Source organism: Anomaloglossus baeobatrachus, chromosome 4 (assembly GCF_048569485.1).
Source record: "Anomaloglossus baeobatrachus isolate aAnoBae1 chromosome 4, aAnoBae1.hap1, whole genome shotgun sequence".
Classification (NCBI taxonomy): Eukaryota; Metazoa; Chordata; class Amphibia; order Anura; family Aromobatidae; genus Anomaloglossus; species Anomaloglossus baeobatrachus.
In genome coordinates, this window is record NC_134356.1 from 202,825,299 (window position 1) to 202,839,881 (window position 14,583).

The 14,583-nt window shown below is 49.6% G+C and overlaps 1 long non-coding RNA gene across 1 annotated transcript in view; it reads right to left on the minus strand.

Annotated features, from left to right (window-relative positions):
• Positions 1–2,164: 2,164 nt before the first annotated feature.
• Positions 2,165–14,583, minus strand: part of LOC142301362 (uncharacterized) — a 182,694-nt gene continuing 170,275 nt past the window's right edge. Inside the window, exons 4-5 of the long non-coding RNA XR_012752782.1 lie at positions 3,094–3,331; positions 2,165–2,372 (exon numbers count right to left, since the gene is read on the minus strand). This is a non-coding gene — a long non-coding RNA (uncharacterized LOC142301362). The remainder of the gene's footprint in view (positions 2,373–3,093; positions 3,332–14,583) is intronic.

The window sequence follows — 14,583 nt, forward strand, 5'->3', positions numbered from 1 at the left end:
AGCGCGCGCCGACGCGGCAGGGCCCCCCCCGCCGTGCCGCTGTTGCAGGCGTCATTTCCCAGGAGGCAAAGCCGGACCAAGAGAAAGAGGACGAGGTGCACCGGAGGACGGAGTCCACGAGGGGAGCTCCACCGACCGTGCTTCCGGATCCTGAGCTCCGCCGTTCCCTCGGAGACCGCACGGACTCAACTGGACCCAGGTACTGTAGGTTCCGATCCCTGCAGGACAGGAAACCAACTGATGAGGGAGGGGGACCTTTTTATCTGTAGGTTTCCTGTCCTGAAAGGGGCGGATCCCTCTCTTGTGGGTGCTGTCGTGACGAAAGGAAAAAAGTGGCTACTTTGAAGAACCTATATAAGACATATTTTCAATTGTTTCACACTTTATTTAATTCCACATTTTCATTCATTGTTTTGATGCCTTCAATGTGAATCTACAATTTTCAGAGTTATGAAAATAAAGAAAACTCTTTGAATAAGAAGGTGTGTCCAAACTTGGTCTGTACTGTATATACCAGGGGTGGGCAATTAATTTTCCCATGGGGCTGCATGAGAAATTGGGATGGTTTTAGAGGGCCGGACTAATATAATTAACTCGGTTATACATATATATACATACATACATACATATATACACACACACACACACACACAAACACACACACATATATATATATATATATATATATATATATATACTGTGTGTGTATATAATATATATACACACATACACACAATGTATACATACATACACACACAATCCCCATATACTACATCACTACACCCGCCACATACTACACCTGTAATATACATCCCTAAACATTACATCTGTAATAAACTACACCTCTATATACTATACCACTATATACTACATCACTACTATATATACTATATCACCTATATACACCTGTAATATACTACATCACTATATACTACACCTGTAATAAACTGCAACACTACATCACTATATACTACACCTGTGATAACCTACATCACTACACCCCTATATACTACAATTGTATTATACTACACCACTACACCCCTATATACACCTGTATTATACTACACTCCTATATACTACACCCCTATATTCCCCTGTATTATACTACACCAGTACACCCCTATATACACCTGTATTATACTACACCTCTACACCCCTATATACACCTGTATTATACTACACCCCTATATACACCTGTATTATACTACACTCCTATATACTACACCTCTACAACCCTATATTCCCCTGTATTATACTACACCAGTACACCCCTATATACACCTGTATTATACTACACCACTACACCCCTATACACACCTGTATTATACTACACCCCTATATACACCTGTATTATATTACATCACTACACCTCTATAAATCTACACCACTATAAACTACACCACTACAACCCAAATATTTGTCAACAGTTACCCCCCTTACCCCCCGCCCGCCCCCCATTGTCCCCGTAGGTTACTAGTAACCACTCACCTCTCTTCTTATTGTCCCCTCCTCAGGCACCTCTGTACGAGCTGAGCGGCTTCTCTTTTACATGCCCAGGCTGCGCCGATGCTGTATTCCTAGGAGCCCCTGCCGCTACTTCTCGCCGTACAGGCCCCGGCTGCTGCAGCTTCTTCTCCTGCCGGGGCGGGAACTTTTCAAATGACACGCGCGCGCCGTACTGACGATATCAGGGCGCGTGTGTCACAGAGAAAAGTGTCGGGCAGGGAACAGAGGAGAGATTCCTGCGTTCCGCTGCCTACACTGTGCAGCGCTGCAGGATCTGTCCTCTGTTCCCTGCCTGGCACGCAGCGTGTGATGAGGGCAATCTGACCACGGGCCTCCCGGAGCCTGGTGCTCCGGACAACAGGTCAGATTGCCCTCATCACTGACCGGCCAGCAAGGACGCCCTGAACCAGGCGGGCCGGTCACAGAGAGTAGGCGGGCCGGATGTGGCCCGTGGGCTGCCCCTTGCCCAGGTCTGGTATATACAGTAGGCATTTATCACCAAAGCCAGACCTCATTGGAGGCAATGCAAAAAGAACTTATATGGGAGATTTTGTTCAAGCAGTAATATAAAACAAGACACAAGTCCAGACAATTATCATTCAAAACTTTAGTAGGTATTGACCAAGAAAATTACAAATAAGCAAAAGTATAAACCACATTTAAAAAGCAAAAACATAAGCTGCAGGGCCATCGCCTCTTCTGAGCTTCTTGGTGGACAGGTTGCTCGGCCGTCGGTGGCCATGCTTTTTCCTGGTCTTCCCCTACATGTGGATTCTGAAGTCCAGGAGGCTGCTGAGGGTCAATCTTCCCGGCCTGCAGCTGCTCTTGATTTGCAAAGAGATCAGAATTCCTTGGAGATATGTTGCCTTTAGTTTAGGAAAGCAAAAAGAGGAAAAAAAATGTGATGTACAAACAAGAGAGCTAAAAATCATACATGAAATATCAAGGAACACTGCAAGCTGCACAAAAAATGAAGAACAAGGTAAAGTGTTTTCAGCTTACCAGGATAGAGAGTCCCCGGATTTATAAGAGGTGCACGGATCCTCCAGACCAACCCGGTCTGGAATCAACGGTGAGTCAATGGAGGGAGGAGGGGGGAAGGAGGGATGGAATCCAGCACCAACAAAAATATTTTATATAAAAATCAAAAACAGGGTGTTAAAAACATGTCCTTATTCCTAGGAATAAGGACATGCTTTTAACCCCCTGTCGGAAACGCGTAAGGAAGTAAATGATGTCTTTTCCTTGACCTTTTGCGGTTTTCACATTTTTAATTTATATGTTCTAATAAATTTTTGATTTTTATATAAAATATTTTTGTTGGTGCTGGATTCCATCCCTCCTTCCCCTGTCCTCCCTCCATTGACTGCACAAAAAATGACCCACATTAAGTGTTGCACCACTAAAGAGCATGGCAAGCACGTGACATCAACCCGTTACAGTGCTGCTCACCATTACTGGCACCCCTTCATCTTTTTCATAGATTGTACAATATCTTCAGAAATAAATGAAGATTTACAAAAAATATATACTCAGGACTTTTTAATTAGTGGTCCAAAGTAATACAATAAAACACTGTCTACTTACATGTGGCAATTTCAAAGAAGACCCCAAATAAACAGCATGTGCTGCAATAAAGGCACCCCTATGTAATACTTGGTTGCACAGCCTTTGGCATTGATGACAGCCTCCAAACGTTTCTTGTAGCCATCTATAAGCTTCTTGCAATTCTCCTCTGGTATTTTCTCCCACTCTCCTGTTGCTGTTTGTTCAAGCTCTTGAATGTTTGCAGGGTTCTTTTTCCCAATGGCAGATTTCAGCTCACCTGAAAGATTTTCAATGGGATTTAGGTCAGGGATCATTGCTGTCCATTTTAAAATAGTTCATATTTTGTTTTTCAACAATTCCTGTGTACTTTTGAATGTGTGCTTTGGGTTTTTGTCTTGCTTGAAGACCCATGATCTTTGACTCAAACCATGTTTTCTTACACTGGGTAGGAGATTTCGCTATAAAATCTCTTGATAATTCTCTGATTTCATGATTGCTGTTATACAGGCAAGCCCTCCAGTAACAGACGCAGCAAAAAAATCCCACAACATTATGGATCCTCCACCATGCTTAACTATTGGCTGGGTGTTCTTTTCTTTATAAGCTTCACTACGCCGTCTGTAAACAAAATGTTGCTTTGCATTGCCAAAAATGTCTATTTTTATTTCATCTTTCCACAGAACATTTTCCCAGAAGTATTGTGGTTTTATCACAGTACTCTTTGGCATAGATCAGTTGTTCCTTTTGTCTTTTCTTCAGCAATGTTTATTTCCTTGGCCTTTGCCCTCTGCTTGGTTTAATGTACAGTGTATGGTACTTGTTGAAACCATGACCTCAGACTGTTCCAGGTTGGTCTACAGGCCTTTAGAAGTTTGATGGAGTGTTTGTTTTTTTTACACTAAACTTTGAAGATATCTCTTGTCAATTTTTCTCATTCCCCCATGTCCAGGGTTCTTGACCGTTCCATGCTTGGCAAGCCTCTTAACATTGTGCACTGTTGAAACTGGGATACCAAGGTCTTTGGAGATGGCCTTATACCCTTTGGAAGTCTTGTGATTACTAATAAAAGCAGTTTTGATGTCCTCAGACAGCTCTTGTCTTCACCAATGTGACAAAAGGAACAGGGGCTACCATGTGGCTTTTTAAAACTGTGAAGTTATCATTCATTGGATAATTCATGTCCCATGGGCACCGACAATTTATCACAATTAATTCTCATTTGTGATTTACCACAAGCAAGCCAAAATACGTTTCTATACTTATTGAAAGTAAAGGGAGCCAATACCAGCTTTAGGTTTCTCTATTTTTCCCTCCCATTGTTTTTTGTTTAAAATTGTTGTTTATCATTTGCATTTCGCACGAGTGCGCTATACAAAAAAAAAAGCAGTTTCACTTGATTTATTTTTTTCAGGAAATATTCTACATTATGTACTTAAACTTCATGGGTGCCAATAATGATGAGCAGGACTGTACTTGTCATAAATCTGTCATTTTTTATCTTGTTTAAAATTAAGAAAAAGAAAAAAAAAACAAAAAACCACAAGATTGAAGGGATCATCAGCATTTAGGAACAGGTAAAAAAAATTGTCAGATGTTAAAGGGGTGATACGAAAACTAAAGGTTATTTTCATCTTAAATATTTATTAAAAGGTAAAGGTGAGTTTTTTCTGACAGGTGGGTTTTCTTATATGCCACTGGGCGCTCCATTTCTTATCTCCTATCACTTTGTGATGCCTCCTAGTTGTACCTAATTTTGCTGGGTTATCACTCTGCACTGTACTGCAGTGATCGAGCATTGCAGTACAGTGTATCTGCGATCAGAGCACTGTAGGTTAAAGAAGTGGTCCAGTTACCAAAACTGATTTTTTTTTTTCTGATAAATCTTGCTAATATGTGCCCCTCAACACATCTATTATGTTTTTTCAGCAAAGAAGGGAATTTTGTTACTTACCGTAAATTCCTTTTCTTCTAGCTCCTATTGGGAGACCCAGACGATTGGGTGTATAGCTACTGCCTCCGGAGGCCACACAAAGCATTACACTAAAAAGTGTAAGGCCCCTCCCCTTCTGGCTATACACCCCCCGTGGGATCACGGGCTGCTCAGTTTTAGTGCTAAAGCAAGAAGGAGGAAAGCCAATAACTGGTTTAAACAAATTCACTCCGAAGTAACGTCGGAGAACTGAAAACCATTCAACATGAACAACATGTGTACCCGAAAAACAACCAAAAATCCCGAAGGACAACAGGGCGGGTGCTGGGTCTCCCAATAGGAGCTAGAAGAAAAGGAATTTACGGTAAGTAACAAAATTCCCTTCTTCTTCGGCGCTCCATTGGGAGACCCAGACGATTGGGACGTCCAAAAGCTGTCCCTGGGTGGGTAAAGAAATACCTCATGTTAGAGCTGCAAAGACAGCCCTCCCCTACGGGGAGGCAACTGCCGCCTGCAGGACTCTTCTACCTAGGCTGGCGTCCGCCGAAGCATAGGTATGCACCTGATAATGTTTGGTGAAAGTGTGCAGACTCGACCAGGTAGCTGCCTGGCACACCTGTTGAGCCGTAGCCTGGTGTCGTAATGCCCAGGACGCACCCACGGCTCTGGTAGAATGGGCCTTCAGCCCTGATGGAACCGGAAGCCCAGCAGAACGGTAGGCTTCAAGAATTGGTTCTTTGAACCATCGAGCCAGGGTGGCTTTGGAAGCCTGCGACCCTTTGCGCTTACCAGCGACAAGGACACAGAGTGCATCCGAGCGGCGCAGGGGCGCCGTGCGGGAAATGTAGATTCTGAGTGCTCTCACCAGATCCAACAAATGTAAATCCTTTTCATACCGGTGAACCGGATGAAGACAAAAGGAAGGTAAGGAGATATCCTGATTAATATGAAACGAGGATACTACCTTAGGGAGAAACTCCTGAATGGGGCGCAGCACTACCTTGTCCTGGTGGACCACCAGGAAGGGATCCTTGGATGACAGCGCTGCTAGCTCAGACACTCTCCGAAGAGACGTGATCGCTACCAGAAAGGCCACTTTCCGTGATAGTCGAGAGAGTGAAACATCCGTCAGAGACTCGAAAGGCGGCTTCTGGAGAGCAACTAGTACCCTGTTCAGATCCCATGGATCCAACGGCCGCTCGTACGGGGGGACGATATGACAAACCCCCTGCAGGAACGTGCGTACCTGCGGACGTCGTGCTAGACGCTTCTGAAAAAACACCAATAGCGCCGAGACTTGCCCTTTAAGGGAGACGAGCGACAAGCCCTTTTCCAACCCAGATTGCAGGAAGGAAAGAAAAGTAGGCAATGCCAATGGCCAGGGGGACACTCCTTGTACAGAGCACCAGTAAAAGAAAATCTTCCACTTCCGTGGTAGATCTTAGCAGACGTGGGCTTCATAGCCTGTCTCATGGTGGCAACGACCCCTTGGGATAATCCTGAGGACACTAGGATCTAGGACGCAATGGCCACACAGTACGTTCAGGGCCGTAGAATTCAGATGGAAAAAACGGCCCTTGGGACAGTAAGTCTGGCCGGTCTGGTAGTGCCCACGGTTGACCGACCGTGAGATGCCTGTCGCCAGAGCTCTTTGATCGTCATGAAAACCGGGACCTTGCTGTTGTGCCGATTCGTGAAACCCGTCCGGGTGCAGAGACCATTCTCCTGCGTCCACGCCCTGGTGACTGAGGAAGTCTGCTTCCCAGTTTTCTACGCCCGGGATGTGAACTGCGGATATGGTGTATGCTCTGTCTTCCACCCCTAGCAGAATCCGGCGGACTTCCTGGGAGGCTCGCCGACTGCGTAGTCCGCCTTGGTGGTTGATGTATGCCACCGCTGTGGATTGTCCAACTGAATTCGGATCTGTTTGCCTTCCAGCCACTGCAGGAAGTCTTGCAGGGCAATATACACTGCCCAGAGCTCCAGACAAGTGATCTGAAGAGTGGACTCCTCTGAAGAGAGTCCTTGATCGTCTGAGAAAGGGGGACGTTCCTGTGTAGGGACATCGACTTCCCCTCCTATTAGCGAAGAATGTTCTATTGAAGTGGACGCAGATGAAACTGCGTGAAAGGGACTGCCTCTGGATGAGGTGTCTCCTTGAAGGAGAGACTGCACCCCCGTCTGTAGTGACCGCTGTTTGTCCAGTGGAAGCTTCACCATCGCTGAGAGAGTGTGAAACCCCAAGCTAAGATATGCCAGCGATTGGGTTTAACTTTGAAAAGTTGAGGACCCACCCGAAACTCTGGGAAGTCTCCAGCGCCATGTTCAGGCTGTGTTGGCATGCCTCTTAAAAGAGTGCCTTGACAAGTAGATGGTCTAAGTAAGGGATCACAGGGTGACCCTGAGAGTGCGGGAGTGGTCCCACTGCTGCCATGAACTTGGTGAAAACCCGTGGGGCTGTCGCCAGACCGAAGGGTAGGGCTACGAACCGAAGATGCTCGTCTTCAATAACGAATCGTAGCAAACGCCGGTGCTCTGGAGCAATCGGCACGTGGAGATAAGCATCCTGATGTCTATTGATGCTAGGAAATCTCCTTGAGACATTGAGGCAATGACGGAGCGGAGGGATTCCATCCGGAACCGCCTGGTTTTCACGTGCTTGTTGAGCAATTTAAGGTCCAGAACGGAACGGAAGGAGTCGTCCTATTTTGTCACCCCGACCAGATCGGAGTAAAGAGTGTCTCTCGTTCCTGAGGAGGAACCGGGATTACGACTCCTACTGCCTGCAGAAGAGCCTCGGCTCGGCCGGTGAGGAAGTTTTTGCGACAAACTGTCTATCACCCACTGGCCATTGACCTGTGGCAGTTAAATGTCGCTAAAGCGGGGGAATCTGCCACCAACCGCGGACGCGGAGAGAGAGGGCTGAAAGTCATGAGGAAACCGCCTTGGTAGCGGTTCCTCCGGCTGCCTTCTCCGGGCGTGATTGAGCCCGCCAGGAATCTGCGCCCCTCTGAGCCTTTTGAGTCCTGTTGGACGAGGGCAATTGGGACGTGCCCGAGCCTGGGAAGGACCGAAACCTCGACTGTCCCTTCTCCTGATGGGTCTTGTTTGATAGCTGGGGTAAGGAAGAATCCGTACCCTTGGACAGTTGAATGATTTAATCCAACCGCTCACGAAACAGTCTGTCACCAGATAAAGGCAATCTGGTTAAGCACTTTTGTGGAAGCAGCATCTGCTCCAATCCCTTAACACTAGGAGCGTAACAACACGGAGTTGGCGGACGCCACTGACGTACGGCTCGTAGAGTCCAGGACAGCATAAACAGCTTGAGTCGCAATGCCGACATTGCGAGGTGAAGGACGCTACTGCGGCCAATATGTACATGTGACCGCGTCCCTCTGCGCAATACTAGCTGAAATAGCTTGGAGTGCCTCTATGGCTGCGAATGCCGGGGCAACCGACCCGCCGATAGCTACATAGACAGATTGCAACCAGAGGGCTATCTGTCTGTCAATGGCATCTTTAAGTGAAGTCCCATCTTCCACTGCAACTATAGATCTAGCCGCAAGCCTGGAGATTGGGGGATCCACCCTTGGAGCGCTTGAGCACGTCAGGGGGGAAGAGACAACGCGTATCCTCAATACGGTTGGAGAAACGCTTATCGGGATAAGCGTGGTGTTCCTGGACTGCTTCTCTGGAGTCAGAGTGACCAGAAAAGTACTCAATATACGCTTGAGATACCGAAATAGGGATTTCTTCTGCTGTGAAGCTGACCCCTCCACTGGAGGAGTTGAGGGAGAAATACCCAACCTTCCATTGATGGACGCTATAAGATTATTCACTATAGCGTCACCATCCGGTGTATCCGGATTGAGAGCGGTCTCAGGATCAGAGTCCTGAACAGCTACGTCTGCATCATCATACAGAGAGTACTGTGATGAAGTCGAGGGCCGTTCTTAGGGAGCTCGCTTAGGCCGTCTGGGACCGTCGTCCGTGTCAGAGCCTGCACCCTGGGATGCATGGGACCCTCCTGGAGCCATGATTTGTTTCGAAATCAGGGTGGCCCGCGGCATTGAATCAACATTGCCCAAGGTCTGTCTGGACTGCAAAGTCTGTAAGATGTTAGTCATAGTCACAGACAATATATCAGCGGAAACTGCAACTCCGTCCCTGTCCCTGGACAGGGATCACAGGTGGTTCTTTTGGCCACCTGTAGCAGAGACCCCGTTGAGTAATTACACACACTGGGGGTCCTGGAACAGTATCGCATGCAGTACAAGCAGCATAGAAAGCCTGTGCCTTGGCACCCATGCTTTTTTTTTTTTTTTTTTTTTTTTTTGCTGTTGCTGTCTAGCCATCTAGGAGCATTAGCCAAGAATAGCGACCGTACAGTGCAATGTATAGCATACAAGCATGAAGTACAATAAACACTTCAGCACATGCAGTACAAGGAGCATAGAAAGCCTGTGCCTTGGCACCTTTGCTTTTCTGCTGCCGTTGTCTAGTTATTCAGGAGCATTAGCCAAGAAAAGCGACATACAGTGAATGTATAGCATACAAGCATGAAAATAACCACTGCAGCACATGCAATCCAAGCAGCATTGAAAGCTTGTGCCTTAGCACCCTTGCTTTTCTGCTGCTGTTGTCTAGTCATCAAGGAGCATTAGCCAAGAATAGCGACATGCAGTGAATGTACAAGCATGAAAATAAACTCTGCAGTACATGCAATCCAAGCAGCATTGAAAGCTTGTGCCTTAGCACCATTGCTGTTTGCTGCCGCTGTCCAGCCATCTAGGCGGGAAGACAGCCAAGAATAGCCCTTACAGTGCAATGTAAAGCATACAAGCATAAAGGACACATGACACTGCAGCACATGCAAGACAAGCAGCATATAGAGTCTGTGCTTTAGCACCCCTGATCTTTTGCTGCTGTTTCTAGGTCTGCATCCTGAATAGCAACCGTACAAAAAGTACAACAGGACACTTCGGCAGTAGTGGGTCAGCACTTTAGTTGCCGCTTACCGCCCGCACAAAAGCGGGTGTGTGGCGCCGGAATCCTGTGCTGCTAGCTCAGCGCTTGTCTCCGTTTTCCCGCTCTTCGTGCCGGAATGGCTGCCGGCGTCCAGAGGAGAGGGGCGGGCCGAGGGCGTGCCCGAGACAAGAGCGGGAACCCGGCGCCCACTGTGTCTAGTGAAGGGGGCTGGAGAATGCAAATAAGGCTCCACCCCTCGGCGCTGCTATAGAACAGCGTCTCTCCCCTTCCCTGAGTGACAGGGTGGGGGCGGGAACGAAGCGGCGCTAGGCCGCAAAAGCCGGGGACTAAAGTTAGAAGCGCCGCCGCCGTAAAAGCGCGGTCGGCGCGTCCGCGGCGCACTACAAGTCGCAGCTGCGCCGCCGCTCCAGGGGCGGTCGGCGCGGCGGTCCCCACACGTAAAGTCCCCCAGTAATCTGCAGGGACTATAAGCCCAGCGCACAGCGCTACAGTCCCCGGCGCACTAGCACACCCAGCAAGCCTGGAGTGTGCGTGGCCTGCCATACGGGGACACAGAGTACCTGAAAGTTGCAGGGCCTTGTCCCTGAACGGCACTCCCGCTCCACATCCAGCAGGTTCTATGGGTCTGTGGATGGAGCCCGGCCTCAGGGCTTGGTGGCCGGAAAGATCCCACTTCCTCAGAGCCCCTCAGGGGGATGGGGAAGGAAAACAGCATGTGGGCTCCAGCCTCCGTACCAGCAATAGGTACCTCAACCTTACAAACCGCAAGTGGGGTGAGAAGGGAGCATGCTGGGGGCCCTAGTATGGGCCCTCTTTTCTTCCATCCGATAGAGTCAGCAGCTACTGCTGACTAAACAGTGGAGCTTATGCATGGATGTGTGCCTCCTTCGCACAAAGCTTGAAAACTGGTGAGCCAGTGATCCCACTGGGGGTGTATAGCCAGAAGGGGAGGGGCCTTACACTTTTTAGTGTAATTGCTTTGTGTGGCCTCCGGAGGCAGTGCTATACACCCAATCGTCTGGGTCTCCCAATGGAGCGCCGAAGAAATACCTCATAGTAGAGCTGCAAAGACAGCCCTCCCCTACGGGGAGGTCACTGCCGCCTGCAGGACTCTTCTACCTAAGCTGGCGTCCGCCGAAGCATAGGTATGCACCTGATAATGTTTGGTGCAAGTGTGCAGACTCGACCAGGTAGCTGCCTGGCACACCTGTTGAGCCGTAGCCTGGTGTCGTAATGCCCAGGACGCACCCACGGCTCTGGTTGAGTGGGCCTTCAGCCCTGATGGAACCGGAAGCCCAGCAGAACGGTAGGCTTCAAGAATTGGTTCTTTGATCCATCGAGCCAGGGTGGCTTTGGAAGCCTGCGACCCTTTGCGCTTACCAGCGACAAGGACAAAGAGTGCATCCGAGCGGCGCAGGGGCGCCGTGCGGGAAATGTAGATTCTGAGTGCTCTCACCAGATCTAACAAATGTAAATCCTTTTCATACCGATGAACTGGATGAGGACAAAAGGAAGGCAAGGAGATATCCTGATTAAGATGAAAAGAGGATACCACCTTAGGGAGAAACTCCTGAATGGGGCGCAGCACTACCTTGTCCTGGTGGAACACCAGGAAGGGAGCCTTGGATGACAGCGCTGCCAGCTCGGATACCCTCCGAAGAGACGTTACCGCTACCAGAAAGGCCACTTTCTGTGAGAGTCGAGAAAGTGAAACATCCCTCAGAGGCTCGAAGGGCGGCTTCTGGAGAGCAACTAGTACCCTGTTTAGATCCCATGGATCTAACGGCCGCCTGTACGGAGGGACGATATGACAAACCCCCTGCAGGAACGTGCGCACCTGAGAAAGTCGTGCTAGACGCTTCTGAAAAAACATGGATAGTGCCGAGACTTGCCCTTTAAGGGAGCCGAGCGACAAGCCCTTTTCCAACCCAGATTGCAGGAAGGAAAGAAAAGTAGGTAACGCGAATGGCCAGGGGGATACTCCTTGTGCAGAGCACCAGGATAAGAAAATCCTCCACGTTCTGTGGTAGATCTTAGCAGAAGTGGACTTCCTAGCCTGTCTCATGGTGGCAACGACCCCTTGGGATAATCCTGAAGACGCTAGGATCCAGGACTCAATGGCCACACAGTCAGGTTCAGGGCCGCAGAATTCCGATGGAAAAACGGCCCTTGGGACAGTAAGTCTGGTCGGTTTGGTAGTGCCCACGGTTGGCCGACCGTGAGATGCCACAGATCCGGGTACCACGACCTCCTCGGCCAGTCTGGGGCGACGAGTATGACGCGGCTGCAATCGGATCTGATCTTGCGTAGCACTCTGGGCAAGAGTGCCAGAGGTGGAAACACATACGGGAGCCGGAACTGCGACCAATCTTGCACTAAGGCGTCTGCCGCCAGTGCTCTTTGATCGCGAGACCGCGCCATGAAGGCCGGGACCTTGTTGTTGTGCCGAGACGCCATTAGGTCGACGTCCGGCACCCCCCAGCGGCGACCGATTTCCTGAAACACTTCCGGGGGAAGGGACCATTCCCCTGCGTGCATACCCTGGCGACTGAGGAAGTCTGCTTCCCAGTTTTCTACGCCCGGGATGTGAACCGCTGATATGGTGGATGCTCTGTCCTCCACCCACATTAGAATCCGCCGGACTTCCTGGAAGGCTTGTCGACTGCGTATCCCTCCTTGGTGGTTGATGTATGCCACCGCTGTGGAGTTGTCCGACTGAATTCGGATCTGCTTTCCTTCCAGCCACTGCTGGAAGGCTAGTAGGGCAAGATACACTGCCCTGATTTCCAGAACATTGATCTGAAGGATGGACTCCTGCTGAGTCCACGTCCCCTGAGCCCTGTGGTGGAGAAAAACTGCTCCCCACCCTGACAGACTCGCGTCTGTCGTGACCACTGCCCAGGATGGGGGTAGGAAGGACCTTCCCTGTGATAATGAGGTGGGAAGAAGCCACCCTTGCAGAGAGTCCTTGGCCGTCTGGGAAAGGGAGACTTTCCTGTCCAGGGAAGTTGACTTCCCGTCCCATTGGCGGAGAATGTCCCATTGAAGTGGGCGCAGATGAAACTGCGCAAACGGGACTGCCTCCATTGCTGCCACCATCTTCCTTAGGAAGTGCATGAGGCGCCTTAAGGGGTGCGACTGACCATGAAGGAGAGACTGCACCCCTGTCTGTAGTGACCGCTGCTTGTCCAGCGGAAGCTTCACTATCGCTGAGAGAGTATGAAACTCCATGCCAAGATACGTTAGTGATTGAGTCGGTGACAGATTTGACTTTGAAAAGTCGATGATCCACCCGAAAGTCTGGAGAGTCTCCAGCGCAACCTTCAGGCTGAGTTGGCATGCCTCTTGAGAGGGTGCTTTGACAAGCAGATCGTCCAAGTAAGGGATCACCGAGTGTCCCTGAGAGTGCAAGACTGCTACCACTGCCGCCATGACCTTGGTGAAAACCCGTGGGGCTGTCGCCAGACCAAATGGCAGAGCTACGAACTGAAGATGGTCGTCTCCTATCACGAAACGTAGAAAACGTTGGTGCTCTGTAGCAATCGGCACGTGGAGATAAGCATCTTTGATGTCTATTGATGCAAGGAAATCTCCTTGAGACATTGAGGCAATGACGGAGCGGAGGGATTCCATCCGGAACCGCTTGGCGTTCACATGCTTGTTGAGCAGTTTTAGGTCCAGAACAGGACGGAACGAGCCGTCCTTTTTTGGAACCACAAAGAGATTGGAGTAAAAACCTTGCCCTTGTTCCTGAAGAGGAACAGGGATCGCCACTCCTTCTGCTCTTAGTGAGCCCACCGCCTGCAGAAGGGCATCTGCTCGGTCGGGATGTGGGGAAGTTCTGAAGAACCGAGGCGGAGGACGAGAACTGAACTCTATCCTGTACCCGTGAGACAAAATGTCTGTTACCCACCGGTCCTTGACCTGTGGCAGCCAAATGTCGCAAAAGCGGGAGAGCCTGCCACCGACCGAGGATGCGGAGGGAGGAGGCCAAAAGTCATGAGGCAGCCGCCTTGGAAGCGGTTCCTCCGGTTGCTTTCTTGGGGCGTGAGTGAGCCCGCCAGGAATCTGAGCTCCTTTGCTCCTTCTGAGTCCCTTTGGACGAGGAGAATTGGGCCTTGCCCGAGCCTCGAAAGGACCGAAACCTCGACTGCCACCTCCTCTGTTGAGGTTTGCTTGATCTGGGCTGGGGTAAGGAGGAGTCTTTACCCTTGGACTGTTTAATGATTTCAGCCAATTGCTCACCAAACAGTCTGTCTACAGATAATGGCAAGCTGGTTAAACATTTTTTGGAAGCAGAATCCGCTTTCCATTCCTTTAACCACAAGGCTCTGCGCAAAACCACAGAGTTGGCGGACGCCATTGAGGTACGGCTCGTAGAGTCTAGGACAGCGTTGATAGCGTAGGTCGCAAACGCAGACATTTGCGAAGTTAAGGACTCCACTTGCGGCACTGCTGGACGTATGATAGAGTCCACCTGTGCCAGACCAGCTGAAATAGCTTGGAGTGCCCACACGGCCGCGAATGCTGGAGCAAACGACGCGCCGATAGCTTCATAGACAGATTTCAACCAAAGGTCCATCTGTCTGTCATTGGCATCTTTAAGT